At 40.1% G+C, this 27,984-nt stretch overlaps 1 long non-coding RNA gene across 18 annotated transcripts in view; it reads right to left on the bottom strand.

Annotated features, from left to right (window-relative positions):
- Nucleotides 1-27,984, bottom strand: part of LOC135055198 (uncharacterized) — a 62,767-nt gene that overhangs the window by 17,576 nt on the left and 17,207 nt on the right. For 12 of the 18 annotated variants that reach the window (XR_010243683.1, XR_010243690.1, XR_010243689.1 and 9 more), the window contains exons 6-15: nucleotides 26,742-26,955; nucleotides 25,656-25,858; nucleotides 20,051-20,264; nucleotides 18,965-19,167; nucleotides 14,222-14,435; nucleotides 13,136-13,338; nucleotides 10,482-10,695; nucleotides 9,396-9,598; nucleotides 4,655-4,868; nucleotides 3,569-3,771 (exon numbers count right to left, since the gene is read on the bottom strand). This is a non-coding gene — a long non-coding RNA (uncharacterized LOC135055198). The remainder of the gene's footprint in view (nucleotides 1-3,568; nucleotides 3,772-4,654; nucleotides 4,869-9,395; nucleotides 9,599-10,481; nucleotides 10,696-13,135; nucleotides 13,339-14,221; nucleotides 14,436-18,964; nucleotides 19,168-20,050; nucleotides 20,265-25,655; nucleotides 25,859-26,741; nucleotides 26,956-27,984) is intronic. The other 6 variants (XR_010243687.1, XR_010243686.1, XR_010243684.1 and 3 more) reach the window with 6 other exon arrangements.

The raw sequence follows: 27,984 nt of genomic DNA, 5'->3' as shown, positions 1-27,984 counted from the left end.
GACAATGATAATAGTTTCTACTGCTAGGTGTAACCTTTTAGGATATTAAAGTAAAAGCAAGCTGGATATGGGGCTGACCACGTCAGTAAAGCACAATACTGCATAATGCAAAAGCCGCACAGTGCCATACGGCAAAGCACCACACAGCATGATGCCATACTAACGGTATTCAGGACGGTGATAATAAATTACACCCAGAAATACAAACTATTATGATATTAAGGAAGAGCAAGCAGGATATAGGACTGAAAATGCAAGGTAGGCACCAGACAGCACCATGACGCAATGTACAGCACAATGCTATGCTTACGGTTTTAGGGATGATGGATTTATTTAGACAAACTTTTAGGATAAGAAATAGCAGGCTGATATAGGACTGAAAACACCAGGAAGGTGCCTTGAAAAGTAAGTTTGAGAATCTCTGTATTAGGATATTAAGTAAAAGCCAGCTGGAAATCGGAGTGAAATCTTTAGGTAGACACCATACAGAACATTGCCATGCCACACTGCACACCACCACATACTTTTAGAGAACCAGTACATTCTGACATGAAAACTATTAGGATATTAAGAGCAAGCTGGATACTGGACTCAAAATGTTAGGAAAGCATCATACAGCACAATGTCACACCATATGGCACAAGAGCACATAGTTTTAGAGACGCATTACATTCTGAAACAGAAATTGTTAGGATTTAGGAAGAGCAAGCAGGTTATAGGACTGAAAATGCCAGGCAGGCATCAGAAAGCACAATGCCGCAATATACAGCACAATGCTATACTTACGGTTTTAGGGACAATGAAAATATTTAGACAAACTCGTAGGATAATAAGTAAAAGGAAGCTGGTATAGGACTGAAAATAGAAAGCACAATGTCGCAATGTACAGCACAATGCTATACTTACGGTTTTAGGGACGATGGATTTATTTAAACTTTAAGGATATTAAGAAAAAGCAAGCTAATATAGGACTGAAAACACCAGGAAGGAACCATACAGCACAATGACGTGCCAAAACGGCACAGCATGATGTTATGGATGTAGGGACAATGATAATAGTTTCTACTGCTAGGTGTAACCTATTAGGATATTAAAGTAAAAGCAAGCTGGATATGGGGCTGACCACGTCAGTAAAGCACAATACTGCATAATGCAAAAGCCGCACAGTGCCATACGGCAAAGCACCACACAGCATGGTGCCATACTAACGGTATTAAGGACGGTGATAATAAATTACACCCAGAAATACAAACTATTACAATATTAGGGAAGAGCAAGCAGGATGTAGGACTGTAAATGCCAGGTAGGCACAAGACAGCACAATGCCGCAATGTACAGCACAATGCTATACTTATGGTTTTAGGGACGATGGATTTATTCAAACTTTTAGGATAATTATTAAGAAATAGCAGGCTGATATAGGACTGAAAACACCAGGAAGGTGCCTTGAAAAGCAAGTTTAAGAATCTCTGTATTAGGATATTAAGTAAAAGCTAGCTGGAAATCGGAGTGAAAACTTTAGGTAGACACCATACAGAACATTGCCATGCCACACCGCACGACACCACATAGTTTTAGAGAACCAGTACATTCTAACATGAAAACTATTAAGAGCAAGCTGGATACTGGACTCAAAATGTTAGGAAAGCACCATACAGCACAATGTCACACCACATGGCACAAGAGCACATAGTTTTAGAGACGCATTACATTCTGAAACGGAAATTGTTAGGATTTAGGAAGAGCAAGCAGGTTAGAGGACTGAAAATGGCAGGCAGGCATCAGACAGCACAATGCCGCAATATACAGCACAATGCTATACTTACGGTTTTAGGGACAATGAAAATATTTAGACAAACTCGTAGGATAATAAATAAAAGGAAGCTGGTATAGGACTGAAAATGCCAGGTAGGCACAAGACAGCACAATGCTATACTTACGGTTTTAGGGACAATGGATTTATTCAAACTTTAAGGATATTAAGAAAAAGCAAACTAATCTAGGACTGAAAACACCAGGAAGGAACCATACAGCATAATGACGTGCCAAAACGGCACAGCATGTTGTTATGGATGTAGGGACAATGATAATAGTTTCTACTGCTAGGTGTAACCTATTAGGATATTAAAGTAAAAGCAAGCTGGATATGGGGCTGACCACGTCAGTAAAGCACAATACTGCATAATGCAAAAGCCGCACAGTGCCATACGGCAAAGCACCACACAGCATGATGCCATACTAACGGTATTCAGGACGGTGATAATAAATTACACCCAGAAATACAAACTATTACGATATTAAGAAAGAGCAAGCAGGATATAGGACTGAAAATGCAAGGTAGGCACCAGACAGCACCATGACGCAATGTACAGCACAATGCTATGCTTACGGTTTTAGGGAAGATGGATTTATTTAGACAAACTTTAGGATAAGAAATAGCAGGCTGATATAGGACTGAAAACACCAGGAAGGTGCCTTGAAAAGCAAGTTTGAGAATCTCTGTATTAGGATATTAAGTAAAAGCCAGCTGGAAATCGGAGTGAAATCTTTAGGTAGACACCATACAGAACATTGCCATGCCACACTGCACACCACCACATACTTTTAGAGAACCAGTACATTCTGACATGAAAACTATTAGGATATTAAGAGCAAGCTGGATACTGGACTCAAAATGTTAGGAAAGCATCATACAGCACAATGTCACACCATATGGCACAAGAGCACATAGTTTTAGAGACGCATTACATTCTGAAACAGAAATTGTTAGGATTTAGGAAGAGCAAGCAGGTTATAGGACTGAAAATGCCAGGCAGGCATCAGAAAGCACAATGCCGCAATATACAGCACAATGCTATACTTACGGTTTTAGGGACAATGAAAATATTTAGACAAACTCGTAGGATAATAAGTAAAAGGAAGCTGGTATAGGACTGAAAATGCCAGGTAGGCATCAGACAGCACAATGTCGCAATGTACAGCACAATGCTATACTTACGGTTTTAGGGACGATGGATTTATTTAAACTTTAAGGATATTAAGAAAAAGCAAGCTAATATAGGACTGAAAACACCAGGAAGGAACCATACAGCACAATGACGTGCCAAAACGGCACAGCATGATGTTATGGATGTAGGGACAATGATAATAGTTTCTACTGCTAGGTGTAACCTATTAGGATATTAAAGTAAAAGCAAGCTGGATATGGGGCTGACCACGTCAGTAAAGCACAATACTGCATAATGCAAAAGCCGCACTGTGCCATACGGCAAAGCACCACACAGCATGGTGCCATACTAACGGTATTAAGGACGGTGATAATAAATTACACCCAGAAATACAAACTATTACGATATTAGGGAAGAGCAAGCAGGATATAGGACTGAAAACACAAGGAAGGCACTATACTGCACAATGCCATACCTTGTATTTCTATACGGCAAAACACCAAAGAGCATGATGCCAACTAACTGTTTTAGGGAGCATTAAAAAGGGTTCTCCCAGCAATACAAACTGTTCCGATATGAAAGGAATCTAGTTGTACAAAATGTATACAGGATATATTTACCTGTGCACTGAACTCAATACTCATCTTGTCCAGCAGTATCCGAAACTCTGTAGTCTGCAGCACTGGATCCTGATGCTTGCTTTTATTGCCCACCACAGAGCCATCTAGAACATCCAAGATTATTTGAAGACATTGCCAATGGAAGAAGCAAACCATTTTCTTTCAGGTACCCAAAAACCTCAATATTCAATAGAGTAGCTGCCCTAGTGAGAAGTGGAAACAATACAAGTCAGTCTGTAAACAATATAAAACTACCAACTTCAAATAACTGGCACAACACGTCTACACGACGCCATACAGCAAGGCTCCGTACAGAACTGAATATACTTAAAACATGGAACGATAGAGACAGTTTGGGAACCTTTGTGTTAAGATATTAATTACCTCAATATTCAATAGAGTAGCTCCCTAGTCAGAAGTGGAAACAACAGTAGTAAATAAAGCCTCTAAACAATATAAAACTGCAAATTTGAAATGCACAACACCCTACAGAAAGTCAACATACCACATGAAGACATACTGCAAGGCACCATACAGCACAATGCCAAGCGGCACTATACGGCACAGCATGGTCCTATACTAACGGCGATAGCAAGCTTACCCTACCGGCACAAGTGGCAATTAAGTCCAACGGTTGTAGGGATGCTGAATACTGGGTTTAACCCAGATATTCAAACTATTAGGATATTAAGAAGCAGCAAGCTGGATAGGGACTTAAAATGGTACGAAAGCACCATAACAGCACCATGCCATACGGTACAGCACCGCATAGTTTTAGAAAGGCAAACTAGAAGGATTTAAAATGAAAGCATGCTGGAGATGGGACAGACGTAAGGAAGGCACCATATAGCACAATCCTCTGCCGCACGGCAAGCGGCAATTAAGTCGAACGGTTGTAGGGATGCCGAATATTGGTTTAACCCAGATATTCAAACTATTAGGATATGAAGAAAAAGCAAGATGGATATGGGCTGACAACTTCAGCAAGGCACAATACAGCCATCAAAACATGTTATACCCAGCAATACAAACTATTACAATATGAAAGGAATATAATTATCTAAAACGAATACAAAAGATATTTACCTGTGCACCGAAGTCAATAAACATCGAGTCCGGCAGCTTCGGAGACACAATAGTCTGCAGCACTGGATCCTGATGCTTGCTTTTAATGTCACCCACACAGCTGTCCTCCGTGTTTCAAGACATTGGCTTCCTCTTGCAAATTTGCTAATGGATGAAGCAAACCCTTTTCTCTTTCAGGTACCCAAAAACCTCAACATTCAATAGAGTATCTGCCCTAGTGAGAAGTGGAAACAATACTAGTAAGTAAAGTCTGTAAACAATATAAAACAGACAATTTTAAACGAAACGCACAACACCCTACAGGAAGTCAACATGTCACATGATGCCATAATGCAAGGCACCTTACAGAACTGGATATACTTAAAATTTGGACCATTAAGGTGCCTTGAAAACCAAGTTTGAGAATCTCTGTATTAGGATATTAAGTAAAAGCTAGCTGGAAATCGGAGTGAAAACTTTAGGTAGACACCATATAGAACATTGCCATGCCACACCCACACCACCACCACATAGTTTTAGAGAACCAGTACATTCTGACATGAAAACTATTCCAGGCCTGGCCAACCCGTGGCTCTCCAGCTGTTGTAAAACTACAAGTCCCATCATGCTTTGCTACAGTTTTGCTATTAGGGAAGGCTAAAACTGTGGCAGGGCATGCTGGGATGTGTAGTTTCACAACATCTGGAGAGCCACAGGTTGGCCAGGCCTGTATTAGGTTATTAAGAGCAAGCTGGATATTGGACTCCAAATGTTAGGAAAGCACCATACAGCACAATGTCACAAGAGCACATAGTTTTAGAGACGCATTACATTCTGAAACAGAAATTGTTAGGATTTAGGAAGAGCAAGCAGGTTATAGGACTGAAAATGCCAGGCAGGCATCAGACAGTATAGCATTGTGCTGTATATTGCGGCATTGTGCTAACGGTTTTAGGGACAATGAAAATATTTAGACAAACTCGTAGGATAATAAATAAAAGGAAGCTGGTATAGGACTGAAAATGTCAGGTAGGTACAAGACAGCACAATGCTATACTTACGGTTTTAGGGACAATGGATTTATTCAAACTTTAAGGATATTAAGAAAAAGCAAACTAATATAGGACTGAAAACACCAGGAAGGAACCATACAGCACAATGACGTGCCAAAACGGCACAGCATGTTGTTATGGATGAAGGGTCAATGATAATAGTTTCTACTGCTAGGTGTAACCTATTAGGATATTAAAGTAAAAGCAAGCTGGATATGGGGCTGACCACGTCAGTAAAGCACAATACTGCATAATGCAAAAGCCGCACAGTGCCATACGGCAAAGCACCACACAGCATGATGCCATACTAACGGTATTCAGGACGGTGATAATAAATTACACCCAGAAATACAAACTATTATGATATTAAGGAAGAGCAAGCAGGATATAGGATTGAAAATGCAAGGTAGGCACCAGACAGCAACATGACGCAATGTACAGCACAATGCTATGCTTACGGTTTTAGGGACGATGGATTTATTTAGACAAACTTTTAGGATAAGAAATAGCAGGCTGATATAGGACTGAAAACACCAGGAAGGTGCCTTGAAAAGCAAGTTTGAGAATCTCTGTATTAGGATATTAAGTAAAAGCCAGCTGGAAATCGGAGTGAAATCTTTAGGTAGACACCATACAAAACATTGCCATGCCACACTGTACACCACCACATACTTTTAGAGAACCAGTACATTCTGACATGAAAACTATTAGGATATTAAGAGCAAGCTGGATACTGGACTCAAAATGTTAGGAAAGCATCATACAGCACAATGTCACACCATATGGCACAAGAGCACATAGTTTTAGAGACGCATTACATTCTGAAACAGAAATTGTTAGGATTTAGGAAGAGCAAGCAGGTTATAGGACTGAAAATGCCAGGCAGGCATCAGACAGCACAATGCCGCAATATACAGCACAATGCTATACTTACGGTTTTAGGGACAATGAAAATATTTAGACAAACTCGTAGGATAATAAATAAAAGGAAGCTGGTATAGGACTGAAAATGCCAGGTAGGCACAAGACAGCACAATGCTATACTTATGGTTTTAGGGACAATGGATTTATTCAAACTTTAAGGATATTAAGAAAAAGCAAACTAATATAGGACTGAAAACACCAGGAAGGAACCATACAGCACAATGACGTGCCAAAACGGCACAGCATGTTGTTATGGATGTAGGGACAATGATAATAGTTTCTACTGCTAGGTGTAACCTATTAGGATATTAAAGTAAAAGCAAGCTGGATATGGGGCTGACCACGTCAGTAAAGCACAATACTGCATAATGCAAAAGCCGCACAGTGCCATACGGCAAAGCACCACACAGCATGGTGCCATACTAACGGTATTAAGGACGGTGATAATAAATTACACCCAGAAATACAAACTATTACAATATTAGGGAAGAGCAAGCAGGATGTAGGACTGTAAATGCCAGGTAGGCACAAGACAGCACAATGCCGCAATGTACAGCACAATGCTATACTTATGGTTTTAGGGACGATGGATTTATTCAAACTTTTAGGATAATTATTAAGAAATAGCAGGCTGATATAGGACTGAAAACACCAGGAAGGTGCCTTGAAAAGCAAGTTTAAGAATCTCTGTATTAGGATATTAAGTAAAAGCTAGCTGGAAATCGGAGTGAAAACTTTAGGTAGACACCATACAGAACATTGCCATGCCACACCGCACGACACCACATAGTTTTAGAGAACCAGTACATTCTAACATGAAAACTATTAAGAGCAAGCTGGATACTGGACTCAAAATGTTAGGAAAGCACCATACAGCACAATGTCACACCACATGGCACAAGAGCACATAGTTTTAGAGACGCATTACATTCTGAAACGGAAATTGTTAGGATTTAGGAAGAGCAAGCAGGTTAGAGGACTGAAAATGGCAGGCAGGCATCAGACAGCACAATGCCGCAATATACAGCACAATGCTATACTTACGGTTTTAGGGACAATGAAAATATTTAGACAAACTCGTAGGATAATAAATAAAAGGAAGCTGGTATAGGACTGAAAATGCCAGGTAGGCACAAGACAGCACAATGCTATACTTACGGTTTTAGGGACAATGGATTTATTCAAACTTTAAGGATATTAAGAAAAAGCAAACTAATCTAGGACTGAAAACACCAGGAAGGAACCATACAGCATAATGACGTGCCAAAACGGCACAGCATGTTGTTATGGATGTAGGGACAATGATAATAGTTTCTACTGCTAGGTGTAACCTATTAGGATATTAAAGTAAAAGCAAGCTGGATATGGGGCTGACCACGTCAGTAAAGCACAATACTGCATAATGCAAAAGCCGCACAGTGCCATACGGCAAAGCACCACACAGCATGATGCCATACTAACGGTATTCAGGACGGTGATAATAAATTACACCCAGAAATACAAACTATTACGATATTAAGAAAGAGCAAGCAGGATATAGGACTGAAAATGCAAGGTAGGCACCAGACAGCACCATGACGCAATGTACAGCACAATGCTATGCTTACGGTTTTAGGGAAGATGGATTTATTTAGACAAACTTTAGGATAAGAAATAGCAGGCTGATATAGGACTGAAAACACCAGGAAGGTGCCTTGAAAAGCAAGTTTGAGAATCTCTGTATTAGGATATTAAGTAAAAGCCAGCTGGAAATCGGAGTGAAATCTTTAGGTAGACACCATACAGAACATTGCCATGCCACACTGCACACCACCACATACTTTTAGAGAACCAGTACATTCTGACATGAAAACTATTAGGATATTAAGAGCAAGCTGGATACTGGACTCAAAATGTTAGGAAAGCATCATACAGCACAATGTCACACCATATGGCACAAGAGCACATAGTTTTAGAGACGCATTACATTCTGAAACAGAAATTGTTAGGATTTAGGAAGAGCAAGCAGGTTATAGGACTGAAAATGCCAGGCAGGCATCAGAAAGCACAATGCCGCAATATACAGCACAATGCTATACTTACGGTTTTAGGGACAATGAAAATATTTAGACAAACTCGTAGGATAATAAGTAAAAGGAAGCTGGTATAGGACTGAAAATGCCAGGTAGGCATCAGACAGCACAATGTCGCAATGTACAGCACAATGCTATACTTACGGTTTTAGGGACGATGGATTTATTTAAACTTTAAGGATATTAAGAAAAAGCAAGCTAATATAGGACTGAAAACACCAGGAAGGAACCATACAGCACAATGACGTGCCAAAACGGCACAGCATGATGTTATGGATGTAGGGACAATGATAATAGTTTCTACTGCTAGGTGTAACCTATTAGGATATTAAAGTAAAAGCAAGCTGGATATGGGGCTGACCACGTCAGTAAAGCACAATACTGCATAATGCAAAAGCCGCACTGTGCCATACGGCAAAGCACCACACAGCATGGTGCCATACTAACGGTATTAAGGACGGTGATAATAAATTACACCCAGAAATACAAACTATTACGATATTAGGGAAGAGCAAGCAGGATATAGGACTGAAAACACAAGGAAGGCACTATACTGCACAATGCCATACCTTGTATTTCTATACGGCAAAACACCAAAGAGCATGATGCCAACTAACTGTTTTAGGGAGCATTAAAAAGGGTTCTCCCAGCAATACAAACTGTTCCGATATGAAAGGAATCTAGTTGTACAAAATGTATACAGGATATATTTACCTGTGCACTGAACTCAATACTCATCTTGTCCAGCAGTATCCGAAACTCTGTAGTCTGCAGCACTGGATCCTGATGCTTGCTTTTATTGCCCACCACAGAGCCATCTAGAACATCCAAGATTATTTGAAGACATTGCCAATGGAAGAAGCAAACCATTTTCTTTCAGGTACCCAAAAACCTCAATATTCAATAGAGTAGCTGCCCTAGTGAGAAGTGGAAACAATACAAGTCAGTCTGTAAACAATATAAAACTACCAACTTCAAATAACTGGCACAACACGTCTACACGACGCCATACAGCAAGGCTCCGTACAGAACTGAATATACTTAAAACATGGAACGATAGAGACAGTTTGGGAACCTTTGTGTTAAGATATTAATTACCTCAATATTCAATAGAGTAGCTCCCTAGTCAGAAGTGGAAACAACAGTAGTAAATAAAGCCTCTAAACAATATAAAACTGCAAATTTGAAATGCACAACACCCTACAGAAAGTCAACATACCACATGAAGACATACTGCAAGGCACCATACAGCACAATGCCAAGCGGCACTATACGGCACAGCATGGTCCTATACTAACGGCGATAGCAAGCTTACCCTACCGGCACAAGTGGCAATTAAGTCCAACGGTTGTAGGGATGCTGAATACTGGGTTTAACCCAGATATTCAAACTATTAGGATATTAAGAAGCAGCAAGCTGGATAGGGACTTAAAATGGTACGAAAGCACCATAACAGCACCATGCCATACGGTACAGCACCGCATAGTTTTAGAAAGGCAAACTAGAAGGATTTAAAATGAAAGCATGCTGGAGATGGGACAGACGTAAGGAAGGCACCATATAGCACAATCCTCTGCCGCACGGCAAGCGGCAATTAAGTCGAACGGTTGTAGGGATGCCGAATATTGGTTTAACCCAGATATTCAAACTATTAGGATATGAAGAAAAAGCAAGATGGATATGGGCTGACAACTTCAGCAAGGCACAATACAGCCATCAAAACATGTTATACCCAGCAATACAAACTATTACAATATGAAAGGAATATAATTATCTAAAACGAATACAAAAGATATTTACCTGTGCACCGAAGTCAATAAACATCGAGTCCGGCAGCTTCGGAGACACAATAGTCTGCAGCACTGGATCCTGATGCTTGCTTTTAATGTCACCCACACAGCTGTCCTCCGTGTTTCAAGACATTGGCTTCCTCTTGCAAATTTGCTAATGGATGAAGCAAACCCTTTTCTCTTTCAGGTACCCAAAAACCTCAACATTCAATAGAGTATCTGCCCTAGTGAGAAGTGGAAACAATACTAGTAAGTAAAGTCTGTAAACAATATAAAACAGACAATTTTAAACGAAACGCACAACACCCTACAGGAAGTCAACATGTCACATGATGCCATAATGCAAGGCACCTTACAGAACTGGATATACTTAAAATTTGGACCATTAAGGTGCCTTGAAAACCAAGTTTGAGAATCTCTGTATTAGGATATTAAGTAAAAGCTAGCTGGAAATCGGAGTGAAAACTTTAGGTAGACACCATATAGAACATTGCCATGCCACACCCACACCACCACCACATAGTTTTAGAGAACCAGTACATTCTGACATGAAAACTATTCCAGGCCTGGCCAACCCGTGGCTCTCCAGCTGTTGTAAAACTACAAGTCCCATCATGCTTTGCTACAGTTTTGCTATTAGGGAAGGCTAAAACTGTGGCAGGGCATGCTGGGATGTGTAGTTTCACAACATCTGGAGAGCCACAGGTTGGCCAGGCCTGTATTAGGTTATTAAGAGCAAGCTGGATATTGGACTCCAAATGTTAGGAAAGCACCATACAGCACAATGTCACAAGAGCACATAGTTTTAGAGACGCATTACATTCTGAAACAGAAATTGTTAGGATTTAGGAAGAGCAAGCAGGTTATAGGACTGAAAATGCCAGGCAGGCATCAGACAGTATAGCATTGTGCTGTATATTGCGGCATTGTGCTAACGGTTTTAGGGACAATGAAAATATTTAGACAAACTCGTAGGATAATAAATAAAAGGAAGCTGGTATAGGACTGAAAATGTCAGGTAGGTACAAGACAGCACAATGCTATACTTACGGTTTTAGGGACAATGGATTTATTCAAACTTTAAGGATATTAAGAAAAAGCAAACTAATATAGGACTGAAAACACCAGGAAGGAACCATACAGCACAATGACGTGCCAAAACGGCACAGCATGTTGTTATGGATGAAGGGTCAATGATAATAGTTTCTACTGCTAGGTGTAACCTATTAGGATATTAAAGTAAAAGCAAGCTGGATATGGGGCTGACCACGTCAGTAAAGCACAATACTGCATAATGCAAAAGCCGCACAGTGCCATACGGCAAAGCACCACACAGCATGATGCCATACTAACGGTATTCAGGACGGTGATAATAAATTACACCCAGAAATACAAACTATTACGATATTAAGAAAGAGCAAGCAGGATATAGGACTGAAAATGCAAGGTAGGCACCAGACAGCACCATGACGCAATGTACAGCACAATGCTATGCTTACGGTTTTAGGGACGATGGATTTATTTAGACAAACTTTAGGATAAGAAATAGCAGGCTGATATAGGACTGAAAACACCAGGAAACTGCCTTGAAAAGCAAGTTTGAGAATCTCTGTATTAGGATATTAAGTAAAAGCCAGCTGGAAATCGGAGTGAAATCTTTAGGTAGACACCATACAGAACATTGCCATGCCACACTGCACACCACCACATACTTTTAGAGAACCAGTACATTCTGACATGAAAACTATTAGGATATTAAGAGCAAGCTGGATACTGGACTCAAAATGTTAGGAAAGCATCATACAGCACAATGTCACACCATATGGCTCAAGAGCACATAGTTTTAGAGACGCATTACATTCTGAAACAGAAATTGTTAGGATTTAGGAAGAGCAAGCAGGTTATAGGACTGAAAATGCCAGGCAGGCATCAGAAAGCACAATGCCGCAATATACAGCACAATGCTATACTTACGGTTTTAGGGACAATGAAAATATTTAGACAAACTCGTAGGATAATAAGTAAAAGGAAGCTGGTATAGGACTGAAAATAGAAAGCACAATGTCGCAATCTACAGCACAATGCTATACTTACGGTTTTAGGGACGATGGATTTATTTAAACTTTAAGGATATTAAGAAAAAGCAAGCTAATATAGGACTGAAAACACCAGGAAGGAACCATACAGCACAATGACGTGCCAAAACGGCACAGCATGATGTTATGGATGTAGGGACAATGATAATAGTTTCTACTGCTAGGTGTAACCTATTAGGATATTAAAGTAAAAGCAAGCTGGATATGGGGCTGACCACGTCAGTAAAGCACAATACTGCATAATGCAAAAGCCGCACAGTGCCATACGGCAAAGCACCACACAGCATGGTGCCATACTAACGGTATTAAGGACGGTGATAATAAATTACACCCAGAAATACAAACTATTACGATATTAGGGAAGAGCAAGCAGGATATAGGACTGAAAACACAAGGAAGGCACTATACTGCACAATGCCATACCTTGTATTTCTATACGGCAAAACACCAAAGAGCATGATGCCAACTAACTGTTTTAGGGAGCATTAAAAAGGGTTCTCCCAGCAATACAAACTGTTCCGATATGAAAGGAATCTAGTTGTACAAAATGTATACAGGATATATTTACCTGTGCACTGAACTCAATACTCATCTTGTCCAGCAGTATCCGAAACTCTGTAGTCTGCAGCACTGGATCCTGATGCTTGCTTTTATTGCCCACCACAGAGCCATCTAGAACATCCAAGATTATTTGAAGACATTGCCAATGGAAGAAGCAAACCATTTTCTTTCAGGTACCCAAAAACCTCAATATTCAATAGAGTAGCTGCCCTAGTGAGAAGTGGAAACAATACAAGTCAGTCTGTAAACAATATAAAACTACCAACTTCAAATAACTGGCACAACACGTCTACACGACGCCATACAGCAAGGCTCCGTACAGAACTGAATATACTTAAAACATGGAACGATAGAGACAGTTTGGGAACCTTTGTGTTAAGATATTAATTACCTCAATATTCAATAGAGTAGCTCCCTAGTCAGAAGTGGAAACAACAGTAGTAAATAAAGCCTCTAAACAATATAAAACTGCAAATTTGAAATGCACAACACCCTACAGAAAGTCAACATACCACATGAAGACATACTGCAAGGCACCATACAGCACAATGCCAAGCGGCACTATACGGCACAGCATGGTCCTATACTAACGGCGATAGCAAGCTTACCCTACCGGCACAAGTGGCAATTAAGTCCAACGGTTGTAGGGATGCTGAATACTGGGTTTAACCCAGATATTCAAACTATTAGGATATTAAGAAGCAGCAAGCTGGATAGGGACTTAAAATGGTACGAAAGCACCATAACAGCACCATGCCATACGGTACAGCACCGCATAGTTTTAGAAAGGCAAACTAGAAGGATTTAAAATGAAAGCATGCTGGAGATGGGACAGACGTAAGGAAGGCACCATATAGCACAATCCTCTGCCGCACGGCAAGCGGCAATTAAGTCGAACGGTTGTAGGGATGCCGAATATTGGTTTAACCCAGATATTCAAACTATTAGGATATGAAGAAAAAGCAAGATGGATATGGGCTGACAACTTCAGCAAGGCACAATACAGCCATCAAAACATGTTATACCCAGCAATACAAACTATTACAATATGAAAGGAATATAGTTATCTAAAACGAATACAAAAGATATTTACCTGTGCACCGAAGTCAATAAACATTGAGTCCGGCAGCTTCGGAGACACAATAGTCTGCAGCACTGGATCCTGATGCTTGCTTTTAATGTCACCCACACAGCTGTCCTCCGTGTTTCAAGACATTGGCTTCCTCTTGCAAATTTGCTAATGGATGAAGCAAACCCTTTTCTCTTTCAGGTACCCAAAAACCTCAACATTCAATAGAGTATCTGCCCTAGTGAGAAGTGGAAACAATACTAGTAAGTAAAGTCTGTAAACAATATAAAACAGACAATTTTAAATGAAACGCACAACACCCTACAGGAAGTCAACATGTCACATGATGCAAGGCACCTTACAGAACTGGATATACTTAAAATTTGGACCATTAAGGTGCCTTGAAAACCAAGTTTGAGAATCTCTATTAGGATATTAAGTAAAAGCTAGCTGGAAATCGGAGTGAAAACTTTAGGTAGACACCATACAGAACATTGCCATGCCACACCCACACCACCACCACCACCACATAGTTTTAGAGAACCAGTACATTCTGACATGAAAACTATTCCAGGCCTGGCCAACCCGTGGCTCTCCAGCTGTTGTAAAACTACAAGTCCCATCATGCTTTGCTACAGTTTTGCTATTAGGGAAGGCTAAAACTGTGGCAGGGCATGCTGGGATGTGTAGTTTCACAACATCTGGAGAGCCACAGGTTGGCCAGGCCTGTATTAGGTTATTAAGAGCAAGCTGGATATTGGACTCCAAATGTTAGGAAAGCACCATACAGCACAATGTCACAAGAGCACATAGTTTTAGAGACGCATTACATTCTGAAACAGAAATTGTTAGGATTTAGGAAGAGCAAGCAGGTTATAGGACTGAAAATGCCAGGCAGGCATCAGACAGCACAATGCCGCAATATACAGCACAATGCTATACTAACGGTTTTAGGGACAATGAAAATATTTAGACAAACTCGTAGGATAATAAATAAAAGGAAGCTGGTATAGGACTGAAAATGTCAGGTAGGCACAAGACAGCACAATGCTATACTTACGGTTTTAGGGACAATGGATTTATTCAAACTTTAAGGATATTAAGAAAAAGCAAACTAATATAGGACTGAAAACACCAGGAAGGAACCATACAGCACAATGACGTGCCAAAACGGCACAGCATGTTGTTATGGATGTAGGGACAATGATAATAGTTTCTACTGCTAGGTGTAACCTATTAGGATATTAAAGTAAAAGCAAGCTGGATATGGGGCTGACCACGTCAGTAAAGCACAATACTGCATAATGCAAAAGCCGCACAGTGCCATACGGCAAAGCACCACACAGCATGATGCCATACTAACGGTATTCAGGACGGTGATAATAAATTACACCCAGAAATACAAACTATTATGATATTAAGGAAGAGCAAGCAGGATATAGGACTGAAAATGCAAGGTAGGCACCAGACAGCACCATGACGCAATGTACAGCACAATGCTATGCTTACGGTTTTAGGGATGATGGATTTATTTAGACAAACTTTTAGGATAAGAAATAGCAGGCTGATATAGGACTGAAAACACCAGGAAGGTGCCTTGAAAAGTAAGTTTGAGAATCTCTGTATTAGGATATTAAGTAAAAGCCAGCTGGAAATCGGAGTGAAATCTTTAGGTAGACACCATACAGAACATTGCCATGCCACACTGCACACCACCACATACTTTTAGAGAACCAGTACATTCTGACATGAAAACTATTAGGATATTAAGAGCAAGCTGGATACTGGACTCAAAATGTTAGGAAAGCATCATACAGCACAATGTCACACCATATGGCACAAGAGCACATAGTTTTAGAGACGCATTACATTCTGAAACAGAAATTGTTAGGATTTAGGAAGAGCAAGCAGGTTATAGGACTGAAAATGCCAGGCAGGCATCAGAAAGCACAATGCCGCAATATACAGCACAATGCTATACTTACGGTTTTAGGGACAATGAAAATATTTAGACAAACTCGTAGGATAATAAGTAAAAGGAAGCTGGTATAGGACTGAAAATAGAAAGCACAATGTCGCAATGTACAGCACAATGCTATACTTACGGTTTTAGGGACGATGGATTTATTTAAACTTTAAGGATATTAAGAAAAAGCAAGCTAATATAGGACTGAAAACACCAGGAAGGAACCATACAGCACAATGACGTGCCAAAACGGCACAGCATGATGTTATGGATGTAGGGACAATGATAATAGTTTCTACTGCTAGGTGTAACCTATTAGGATATTAAAGTAAAAGCAAGCTGGATATGGGGCTGACCACGTCAGTAAAGCACAATACTGCATAATGCAAAAGCCGCACAGTGCCATACGGCAAAGCACCACACAGCATGGTGCCATACTAACGGTATTAAGGACGGTGATAATAAATTACACCCAGAAATACAAACTATTACAATATTAGGGAAGAGCAAGCAGGATGTAGGACTGTAAATGCCAGGTAGGCACAAGACAGCACAATGCCGCAATGTACAGCACAATGCTATACTTATGGTTTTAGGGACGATGGATTTATTCAAACTTTTAGGATAATTATTAAGAAATAGCAGGCTGATATAGGACTGAAAACACCAGGAAGGTGCCTTGAAAAGCAAGTTTAAGAATCTCTGTATTAGGATATTAAGTAAAAGCTAGCTGGAAATCGGAGTGAAAACTTTAGGTAGACACCATACAGAACATTGCCATGCCACACCGCACGACACCACATAGTTTTAGAGAACCAGTACATTCTAACATGAAAACTATTAAGAGCAAGCTGGATACTGGACTCAAAATGTTAGGAAAGCACCATACAGCACAATGTCACACCACATGGCACAAGAGCACATAGTTTTAGAGACGCATTACATTCTGAAACGGAAATTGTTAGGATTTAGGAAGAGCAAGCAGGTTAGAGGACTGAAAATGGCAGGCAGGCATCAGACAGCACAATGCCGCAATATACAGCACAATGCTATACTTACGGTTTTAGGGACAATGAAAATATTTAGACAAACTCGTAGGATAATAAATAAAAGGAAGCTGGTATAGGACTGAAAATGCCAGGTAGGCACAAGACAGCACAATGCTATACTTACGGTTTTAGGGACAATGGATTTATTCAAACTTTAAGGATATTAAGAAAAAGCAAACTAATCTAGGACTGAAAACACCAGGAAGGAACCATACAGCATAATGACGTGCCAAAACGGCACAGCATGTTGTTATGGATGTAGGGACAATGATAATAGTTTCTACTGCTAGGTGTAACCTATTAGGATATTAAAGTAAAAGCAAGCTGGATATGGGGCTGACCACGTCAGTAAAGCACAATACTGCATAATGCAAAAGCCGCACAGTGCCATACGGCAAAGCACCACACAGCATGATGCCATACTAACGGTATTCAGGACGGTGATAATAAATTACACCCAGAAATACAAACTATTACGATATTAAGAAAGAGCAAGCAGGATATAGGACTGAAAATGCAAGGTAGGCACCAGACAGCACCATGACGCAATGTACAGCACAATGCTATGCTTACGGTTTTAGGGAAGATGGATTTATTTAGACAAACTTTAGGATAAGAAATAGCAGGCTGATATAGGACTGAAAACACCAGGAAGGTGCCTTGAAAAGCAAGTTTGAGAATCTCTGTATTAGGATACTAAGTAAAAGCCAGCTGGAAATCGGAGTGAAATCTTTAGGTAGACACCATACAGAACATTGCCATGCCACACTGCACACCACCACATACTTTTAGAGAACCAGTACATTCTGACATGAAAACTATTAGGATATTAAGAGCAAGCTGGATACTGGACTCAAAATGTTAGGAAAGCATCATACAGCACAATGTCACACCATATGGCACAAGAGCACATAGTTTTAGAGACGCATTACATTCTGAAACAGAAATTGTTAGGATTTAGGAAGAGCAAGCAGGTTATAGGACTGAAAATGCCAGGCAGGCATCAGAAAGCACAATGCCGCAATATACAGCACAATGCTATACTTACGGTTTTAGGGACAATGAAAATATTTAGACAAACTCGTAGGATAATAAGTAAAAGGAAGCTGGTATAGGACTGAAAATGCCAGGTAGGCATCAGACAGCACAATGTCGCAATGTACAGCACAATGCTATACTTACGGTTTTAGGGACGATGGATTTATTTAAACTTTAAGGATATTAAGAAAAAGCAAGCTAATATAGGACTGAAAACACCAGGAAGGAACCATACAGCACAATGACGTGCCAAAACGGCACAGCATGATGTTATGGATGTAGGGACAATGATAATAGTTTCTACTGCTAGGTGTAACCTATTAGGATATTAAAGTAAAAGCAAGCTGGATATGGGGCTGACCACGTCAGTAAAGCACAATACTGCATAATGCAAAAGCCGCACTGTGCCATACGGCAAAGCACCACACAGCATGGTGCCATACTAACGGTATTAAGGACGGTGATAATAAATTACACCCAGAAATACAAACTATTACGATATTAGGGAAGAGCAAGCAGGATATAGGACTGAAAACACAAGGAAGGCACTATACTGCACAATGCCATACCTTGTATTTCTATACGGCAAAACACCAAAGAGCATGATGCCAACTAACTGTTTTAGGGAGCATTAAAAAGGGTTCTCCCAGCAATACAAACTGTTCCGATATGAAAGGAATCTAGTTGTACAAAATGTATACAGGATATATTTACCTGTGCACTGAACTCAATACTCATCTTGTCCAGCAGTATCCGAAACTCTGTAGTCTGCAGCACTGGATCCTGATGCTTGCTTTTATTGCCCACCACAGAGCCATCTAGAACATCCAAGATTATTTGAAGACATTGCCAATGGAAGAAGCAAACCATTTTCTTTCAGGTACCCAAAAACCTCAATATTCAATAGAGTAGCTGCCCTAGTGAGAAGTGGAAACAATACAAGTCAGTCTGTAAACAATATAAAACTACCAACTTCAAATAACTGGCACAACACGTCTACACGACGCCATACAGCAAGGCTCCGTACAGAACTGAATATACTTAAAACATGGAACGATAGAGACAGTTTGGGAACCTTTGTGTTAAGATATTAATTACCTCAATATTCAATAGAGTAGCTCCCTAGTCAGAAGTGGAAACAACAGTAGTAAATAAAGCCTCTAAACAATATAAAACTGCAAATTTGAAATGCACAACACCCTACAGAAAGTCAACATACCACATGAAGACATACTGCAAGGCACCATACAGCACAATGCCAAGCGGCACTATACGGCACAGCATGGTCCTATACTAACGGCGATAGCAAGCTTACCCTACCGGCACAAGTGGCAATTAAGTCCAACGGTTGTAGGGATGCTGAATACTGGGTTTAACCCAGATATTCAAACTATTAGGATATTAAGAAGCAGCAAGCTGGATAGGGACTTAAAATGGTACGAAAGCACCATAACAGCACCATGCCATACGGTACAGCACCGCATAGTTTTAGAAAGGCAAACTAGAAGGATTTAAAATGAAAGCATGCTGGAGATGGGACAGACGTAAGGAAGGCACCATATAGCACAATCCTCTGCCGCACGGCAAGCGGCAATTAAGTCGAACGGTTGTAGGGATGCCGAATATTGGTTTAACCCAGATATTCAAACTATTAGGATATGAAGAAAAAGCAAGATGGATATGGGCTGACAACTTTAGCAAGGCACAATACAGCCATCAAAACATGTTATACCCAGCAATACAAACTATTACAATATGAAAGGAATATAATTATCTAAAACGAATACAAAAGATATTTACCTGTGCACCGAAGTCAATAAACATCGAGTCCGGCAGCTTCGGAGACACAATAGTCTGCAGCACTGGATCCTGATGCTTGCTTTTAATGTCACCCACACAGCTGTCCTCCGTGTTTCAAGACATTGGCTTCCTCTTGCAAATTTGCTAATGGATGAAGCAAACCCTTTTCTCTTTAAGGTACCCAAAAACCTCAACATTCAATAGAGTATCTGCCCTAGTGAGAAGTGGAAACAATACTAGTAAGTAAAGTCTGTAAACAATATAAAACAGACAATTTTAAACGAAACGCACAACACCCTACAGGAAGTCAACATGTCACATGATGCCATAATGCAAGGCACCTTACAGAACTGGATATACTTAAAATTTGGACCATTAAGGTGCCTTGAAAACCAAGTTTGAGAATCTCTGTATTAGGATATTAAGTAAAAGCTAGCTGGAAATCGGAGTGAAAACTTTAGGTAGACACCATATAGAACATTGCCATGCCACACCCACACCACCACCACATAGTTTTAGAGAACCAGTACATTCTGACATGAAAACTATTAGGTTATTAAGAGCAAGCTGGATATTGGACTCCAAATGTTAGGAAAGCACCATACAGCACAATGTCACAAGAGCACATAGTTTTAGAGACGCATTACATTCTGAAACAGAAATTGTTAGGATTTAGGAAGAGCAAGCAGGTTATAGGACTGAAAATGCCAGGCAGGCATCAGACAGTATAGCATTGTGCTGTATATTGCGGCATTGTGCTAACGGTTTTAGGGACAATGAAAATATTTAGACAAACTCGTAGGATAATAAATAAAAGGAAGCTGGTATAGGACTGAAAATGTCAGGTAGGTACAAGACAGCACAATGCTATACTTACGGTTTTAGGGACAATGGATTTATTCAAACTTTAAGGATATTAAGAAAAAGCAAACTAATATAGGACTGAAAACACCAGGAAGGAACCATACAGCACAATGACGTGCCAAAACGGCACAGCATGTTGTTATGGATGAAGGGTCAATGATAATAGTTTCTACTGCTAGGTGTAACCTATTAGGATATTAAAGTAAAAGCAAGCTGGATATGGGGCTGACCACGTCAGTAAAGCACAATACTGCATAATGCAAAAGCCGCACAGTGCCATACGGCAAAGCACCACACAGCATGATGCCATACTAACGGTATTCAGGACGGTGATAATAAATTACACCCAGAAATACAAACTATTATGATATTAAGGAAGAGCAAGCAGGATATAGGATTGAAAATGCAAGGTAGGCACCAGACAGCAACATGACGCAATGTACAGCACAATGCTATGCTTACGGTTTTAGGGACGATGGATTTATTTAGACAAACTTTTAGGATAAGAAATAGCAGGCTGATATAGGACTGAAAACACCAGGAAGGTGCCTTGAAAAGCAAGTTTGAGAATCTCTGTATTAGGATATTAAGTAAAAGCCAGCTGGAAATCGGAGTGAAATCTTTAGGTAGACACCATACAGAACATTGCCATGCCACACTGTACACCACCACATACTTTTAGAGAACCAGTACATTCTGACATGAAAACTATTAGGATATTAAGAGCAAGCTGGATACTGGACTCAAAATGTTAGGAAAGCATCATACAGCACAATGTCACACCATATGGCACAATAGCACATAGTTTTAGAGACGCATTACATTCTGAAACAGAAATTGTTAGGATTTAGGAAGAGCAAGCAGGTTATAGGACTGAAAATGCCAGGCAGGCATCAGACAGCACAATGCCGCAATATACAGCACAATGCTATACTTACGGTTTTAGGGACAATGAAAATATTTAGACAAACTCGTAGGATAATAAATAAAAGGAAGCTGGTATAGGACTGAAAATGCCAGGTAGGCACAAGACAGCACAATGCTATACTTATGGTTTTAGGGACAATGGATTTATTCAAACTTTAAGGATATTAAGAAAAAGCAAACTAATATAGGACTGAAAACACCAGGAAGGAACCATACAGCATAATGACGTGCCAAAACGGCACAGCATGTTGTTATGGATGTAGGGACAATGATAATAGTTTCTACTGCTAGGTGTAACCTATTAGGATATTAAAGTAAAAGCAAGCTGGATATGGGGCTGACCACGTCAGTAAAGCACAATACTGCATAATGCAAAAGCCGCACAGTGCCATACGGCAAAGCACCACACAGCATGATGCCATACTAACGGTATTCAGGACGGTGATAATAAATTACACCCAGAAATACAAACTATTATATTAAGGAAGAGCAAGCAGGATATAGGACTGAAAATGCAAGGTAGGCACCAGACAGCACCATGACGCAATGTACAGCACAATGCTATGCTTACGGTTTTAGGGATGATGGATTTATTTAGACAAACTTTTAGGATAAGAAATAGCAGGCTGATATAGGACTGAAAACACCAGGAAGGTGCCTTGAAAAGCAAGTTTGAGAATCTCTGTATTAGGATATTAAGTAAAAGCCAGCTGGAAATCGGAGTGAAATCTTTAGGTAGACACCATACAGAACATTGCCATGCCACACTGTACACCACCACATACTTTTAGAGAACCAGTACATTCTGACATGAAAACTATTAGGATATTAAGAGCAAGCTGGATACTGGACTCAAAATGTTAGGAAAGCATCATACAGCACAATGTCACACCATATGGCACAAGAGCACATAGTTTTAGAGACGCATTACATTCTGAAACAGAAATTGTTAGGATTTAGGAAGAGCAAGCAGGTTATAGGACTGAAAATGCCAGGCAGGCATCAGAAAGCACAATGCCGCAATATACAGCACAATGCTATACTTACGGTTTTAGGGACAATGAAAATATTTAGACAAACTCGTAGGATAATAAGTAAAAGGAAGCTGGTATAGGACTGAAAATAGAAAGCACAATGTCGCAATGTACAGCACAATGCTATACTTACGGTTTTAGGGACGATGGATTTATTTAAACTTTAAGGATATTAAGAAAAAGCAAGCTAATATAGGACTGAAAACACCAGGAAGGAACCATACAGCACAATGACGTGCCAAAACGGCACAGCATGATGTTATGGATGTAGGGACAATGATAATAGTTTCTACTGCTAGGTGTAACCTATTAGGATATTAAAGTAAAAGCAAGCTGGATATGGGGCTGACCACGTCAGTAAAGCACAATACTGCATAATGCAAAAGCCGCACAGTGCCATACGGCAAAGCACCACATAGCATGGTGCCATACTAACGGTATTAAGGACGGTGATAATAAATTACACCCAGAAATACAAACTATTACAATATTAGGGAAGAGCAAGCAGGATATAGGACTGTAAATGCCAGGTAGGCACAAGACAGCACAATGCCGCAATGTACAGCACAATGCTATACTTATGGTTTTAGGGACGATGGATTTATTCAAACTTTTAGGATAATTATTAAGAAATAGCAGGCTGATATAGGACTGAAAACACCAGGAAGGTGCCTTGAAAAGCAAGTTTAAGAATCTCTGTATTAGGATATTAAGTAAAAGCTAGCTGGAAATCGGAGTGAAAACTTTAGGTAGACACCATACAGAACATTGCCATGCCACACCGCACGACACCACATAGTTTTAGAGAACCAGTACATTCTGACATGAAAACTATTAAGAGCAAGCTGGATACTGGACTCAAAATGTTAGGAAAGCACCATACAGCACAATGTCACACCACATGGCACAAGAGCACATAGTTTTAGAGACGCATTACGTTCTGAAACGGAAATTGTTAGGATTTAGGAAGAGCAAGCAGGTTATAGGACTGAAAATGGCAGGCAGGCATCAGACAGCACAATGCCGCAATATACAGCACAATGCTATACTGACGGTTTTAGGGACAATGAAAATATTTAGACAAACTCGTAGGATAATAAGTAAAAGGAAGCTGGTATAGGACTGAAAATGCCAGGTAGGCACAAGACAGCACAATGCTATACTTACGGTTTTAGGGACAATGGATTTATTCAAACTTTAAGGATATTAAGAAAAAGCAAACTAATATAGGACTGAAAACACCAGGAAGGAACCATACAGCACAATGACGCGCCATACGGCACAGCATGATGTTATGGATGTAGGGACAATGATAATAGTTTCTACTGCTAGGTGTAACCCATTAGGATATTAAAGTAAAAGCAAGCTGGATATGGGGCTGACCACGTCAGTAAAGCACAATACTGCATAATGCAAAAGCCGCACAGTGCCATACGGCAAAGCACCACACAGCATGATGCCATACTAACGGTATTCAGGACGGTGATAATAAATTACACCCAGAAATACAAACTATTACGATATTAAGAAAGAGCAAGCAGGATATAGGACTGAAAATGCAAGGTAGGCACCAGACAGCACCATGACGCAATGTACAGCACAATGCTATGCTTACGGTTTTAGGGACGATGGATTTATTTAGACAAACTTTAGGATAAGAAATAGCAGGCTGATATAGGACTGAAAACACCAGGAAACTGCCTTGAAAAGCAAGTTTGAGAATCTCTGTATTAGGATATTAAGTAAAAGCCAGCTGGAAATCGGAGTGAAATCTTTAGGTAGACACCATACAGAACATTGCCATGCCACACTGCACACCACCACATACTTTTAGAGAACCAGTACATTCTGACATGAAAACTATTAGGATATTAAGAGCAAGCTGGATACTGGACTCAAAATGTTAGGAAAGCATCATACAGCACAATGTCACACCATATGGCTCAAGAGCACATAGTTTTAGAGACGCATTACATTCTGAAACAGAAATTGTTAGGATTTAGGAAGAGCAAGCAGGTTATAGGACTGAAAATGCCAGGCAGGCATCAGAAAGCACAATGCCGCAATATACAGCACAATGCTATACTTACGGTTTTAGGGACAATGAAAATATTTAGACAAACTCGTAGGATAATAAGTAAAAGGAAGCTGGTATAGGACTGAAAATAGAAAGCACAATGTCGCAATCTACAGCACAATGCTATACTTACGGTTTTAGGGACGATGGATTTATTTAAACTTTAAGGATATTAAGAAAAAGCAAGCTAATATAGGACTGAAAACACCAGGAAGGAACCATACAGCACAATGACGTGCCAAAACGGCACAGCATGATGTTATGGATGTAGGGACAATGATAATAGTTTCTACTGCTAGGTGTAACCTATTAGGATATTAAAGTAAAAGCAAGCTGGATATGGGGCTGACCACGTCAGTAAAGCACAATACTGCATAATGCAAAAGCCGCACAGTGCCATACGGCAAAGCACCACACAGCATGGTGCCATACTAACGGTATTAAGGACGGTGATAATAAATTACACCCAGAAATACAAACTATTACGATATTAGGGAAGAGCAAGCAGGATATAGGACTGAAAACACAAGGAAGGCACTATACTGCACAATGCCATACCTTGTATTTCTATACGGCAAAACACCAAAGAGCATGATGCCAACTAACTGTTTTAGGGAGCATTAAAAAGGGTTCTCCCAGCAATACAAACTGTTCCGATATGAAAGGAATCTAGTTGTACAAAATGTATACAGGATATATTTACCTGTGCACTGAACTCAATACTCATCTTGTCCAGCAGTATCCGAAACTCTGTAGTCTGCAGCACTGGATCCTGATGCTTGCTTTTATTGCCCACCACAGAGCCATCTAGAACATCCAAGATTATTTGAAGACATTGCCAATGGAAGAAGCAAACCATTTTCTTTCAGGTACCCAAAAACCTCAATATTCAATAGAGTAGCTGCCCTAGTGAGAAGTGGAAACAATACAAGTCAGTCTGTAAACAATATAAAACTACCAACTTCAAATAACTGGCACAACACGTCTACACGACGCCATACAGCAAGGCTCCGTACAGAACTGAATATACTTAAAACATGGAACGATAGAGACAGTTTGGGAACCTTTGTGTTAAGATATTAATTACCTCAATATTCAATAGAGTAGCTCCCTAGTCAGAAGTGGAAACAACAGTAGTAAATAAAGCCTCTAAACAATATAAAACTGCAAATTTGAAATGCACAACACCCTACAGAAAGTCAACATACCACATGAAGACATACAGCAAGGCACCATACAGCACAATGCCAAGTGGCACTATACGGCACAGCATGGTCCTATACTAACGGCGATAGCAAGCTTACCCTACCGGCACAAGTGGCAATTAAGTCCAACGGTTGTAGGGATGCTGAATACTGGGTTTAACCCAGATATTCAAACTATTAGGATATTAAGAAGCAGCAAGCTGGATAGGGACTTAAAATGGTACGAAAGCACCATAACAGCACCATGCCATACGGTACAGCACCGCATAGTTTTAGAAAGGCAAACTAGAAGGATTTAAAATGAAAGCATGCTGGAGATGGGACAGACGTAAGGAAGGCACCATATAGCACAATCCTCTGCCGCACGGCAAGCGGCAATTAAGTCTAACGGTTGTAGGGATGCTGAATATTGGTTTAACCCAGATATTCAAACTATTAGGATATGAAGAAAAAGCAAGATGGATATGGGCTGACAACTTCAGCAAGGCACAATACAGCCATCAAAACATGTTATACCCAGCAATACAAACTATTACAATATGAAAGGAATATAGTTATCTAAAACGAATACAAAAGATATTTACCTGTGCACCGAAGTCAATAAACATTGAGTCCGGCAGCTTCGGAGACACAATAGTCTGCAGCACTGGATCCTGATGCTTGCTTTTAATGTCACCCACACAGCTGTCCTCCGTGTTTCAAGACATTGGCTTCCTCTTGCAAATTTGCTAATGGATGAAGCAAACCCTTTTCTCTTTCAGGTACCCAAAAACCTCAACATTCAATAGAGTATCTGCCCTAGTGAGAAGTGGAAACAATACTAGTAAGTAAAGTCTGTAAACAATATAAAACAGACAATTTTAAACGAAACGCACAACACCCTACAGGAAGTCAACATGTCACATGATGCAAGGCACCTTACAGAACTGGATATACTTAAAATTTGGACCATTAAGGTGCCTTGAAAACCAAGTTTGAGAATCTCTGTATTAGGATATTAAGTAAAAGCTAGCTGGAAATCGGAGTGAAAACTTTAGGTAGACACCATACAGAACATTGCCATGCCACACCCACACCACCACCACCACCACCACCACCACATAGTTTTAGAGAACCAGTACATTCTGACATGAAAACTATTCCAGGCCTGGCCAACCCGTGGCTCTCCAGCTGTTGTAAAACTACAAGTCCCATCATGCTTTGCTACAGTTTTGCTATTAGGGAAGGCTAAAACTGTGGCAGGGCATGCTGGGATGTGTAGTTTCACAACATCTGGAGAGCCACAGGTTGGCCAGGCCTGTATTAGGTTATTAAGAGCAAGCTGGATATTGGACTCCAAATGTTAGGAAAGCACCATACAGCACAATGTCACAAGAGCACATAGTTTTAGAGACGCATTACATTCTGAAACAGAAATTGTTAGGATTTAGGAAGAGCAAGCAGGTTATAGGACTGAAAATGCCAGGCAGGCATCAGACAGCACAATGCCGCAATATACAGCACAATGCTATACTAACGGTTTTAGGGACAATGAAAATATTTAGACAAACTCGTAGGATAATAAATAAAAGGAAGCTGGTATAGGACTGAAAATGTCAGGTAGGCACAAGACAGCACAATGCTATACTTACGGTTTTAGGGACAATGGATTTATTCAAACTTTAAGGATATTAAGAAAAAGCAAACTAATATAGGACTGAAAACACCAGGAAGGAACCATACAGCACAATGACGTGCCAAAACGGCACAGCATGTTGTTATGGATGTAGGGACAATGATAATAGTTTCTACTGCTAGGTGTAACCTATTAGGATATTAAAGTAAAAG

Source organism: Pseudophryne corroboree, chromosome 3, assembly GCF_028390025.1.
Source record: "Pseudophryne corroboree isolate aPseCor3 chromosome 3, aPseCor3.hap2, whole genome shotgun sequence".
NCBI lineage: Eukaryota > Metazoa > Chordata > Amphibia > Anura > Myobatrachidae > Pseudophryne > Pseudophryne corroboree.
This window is presented reverse-complemented; position numbering and strand designations above follow the sequence as displayed.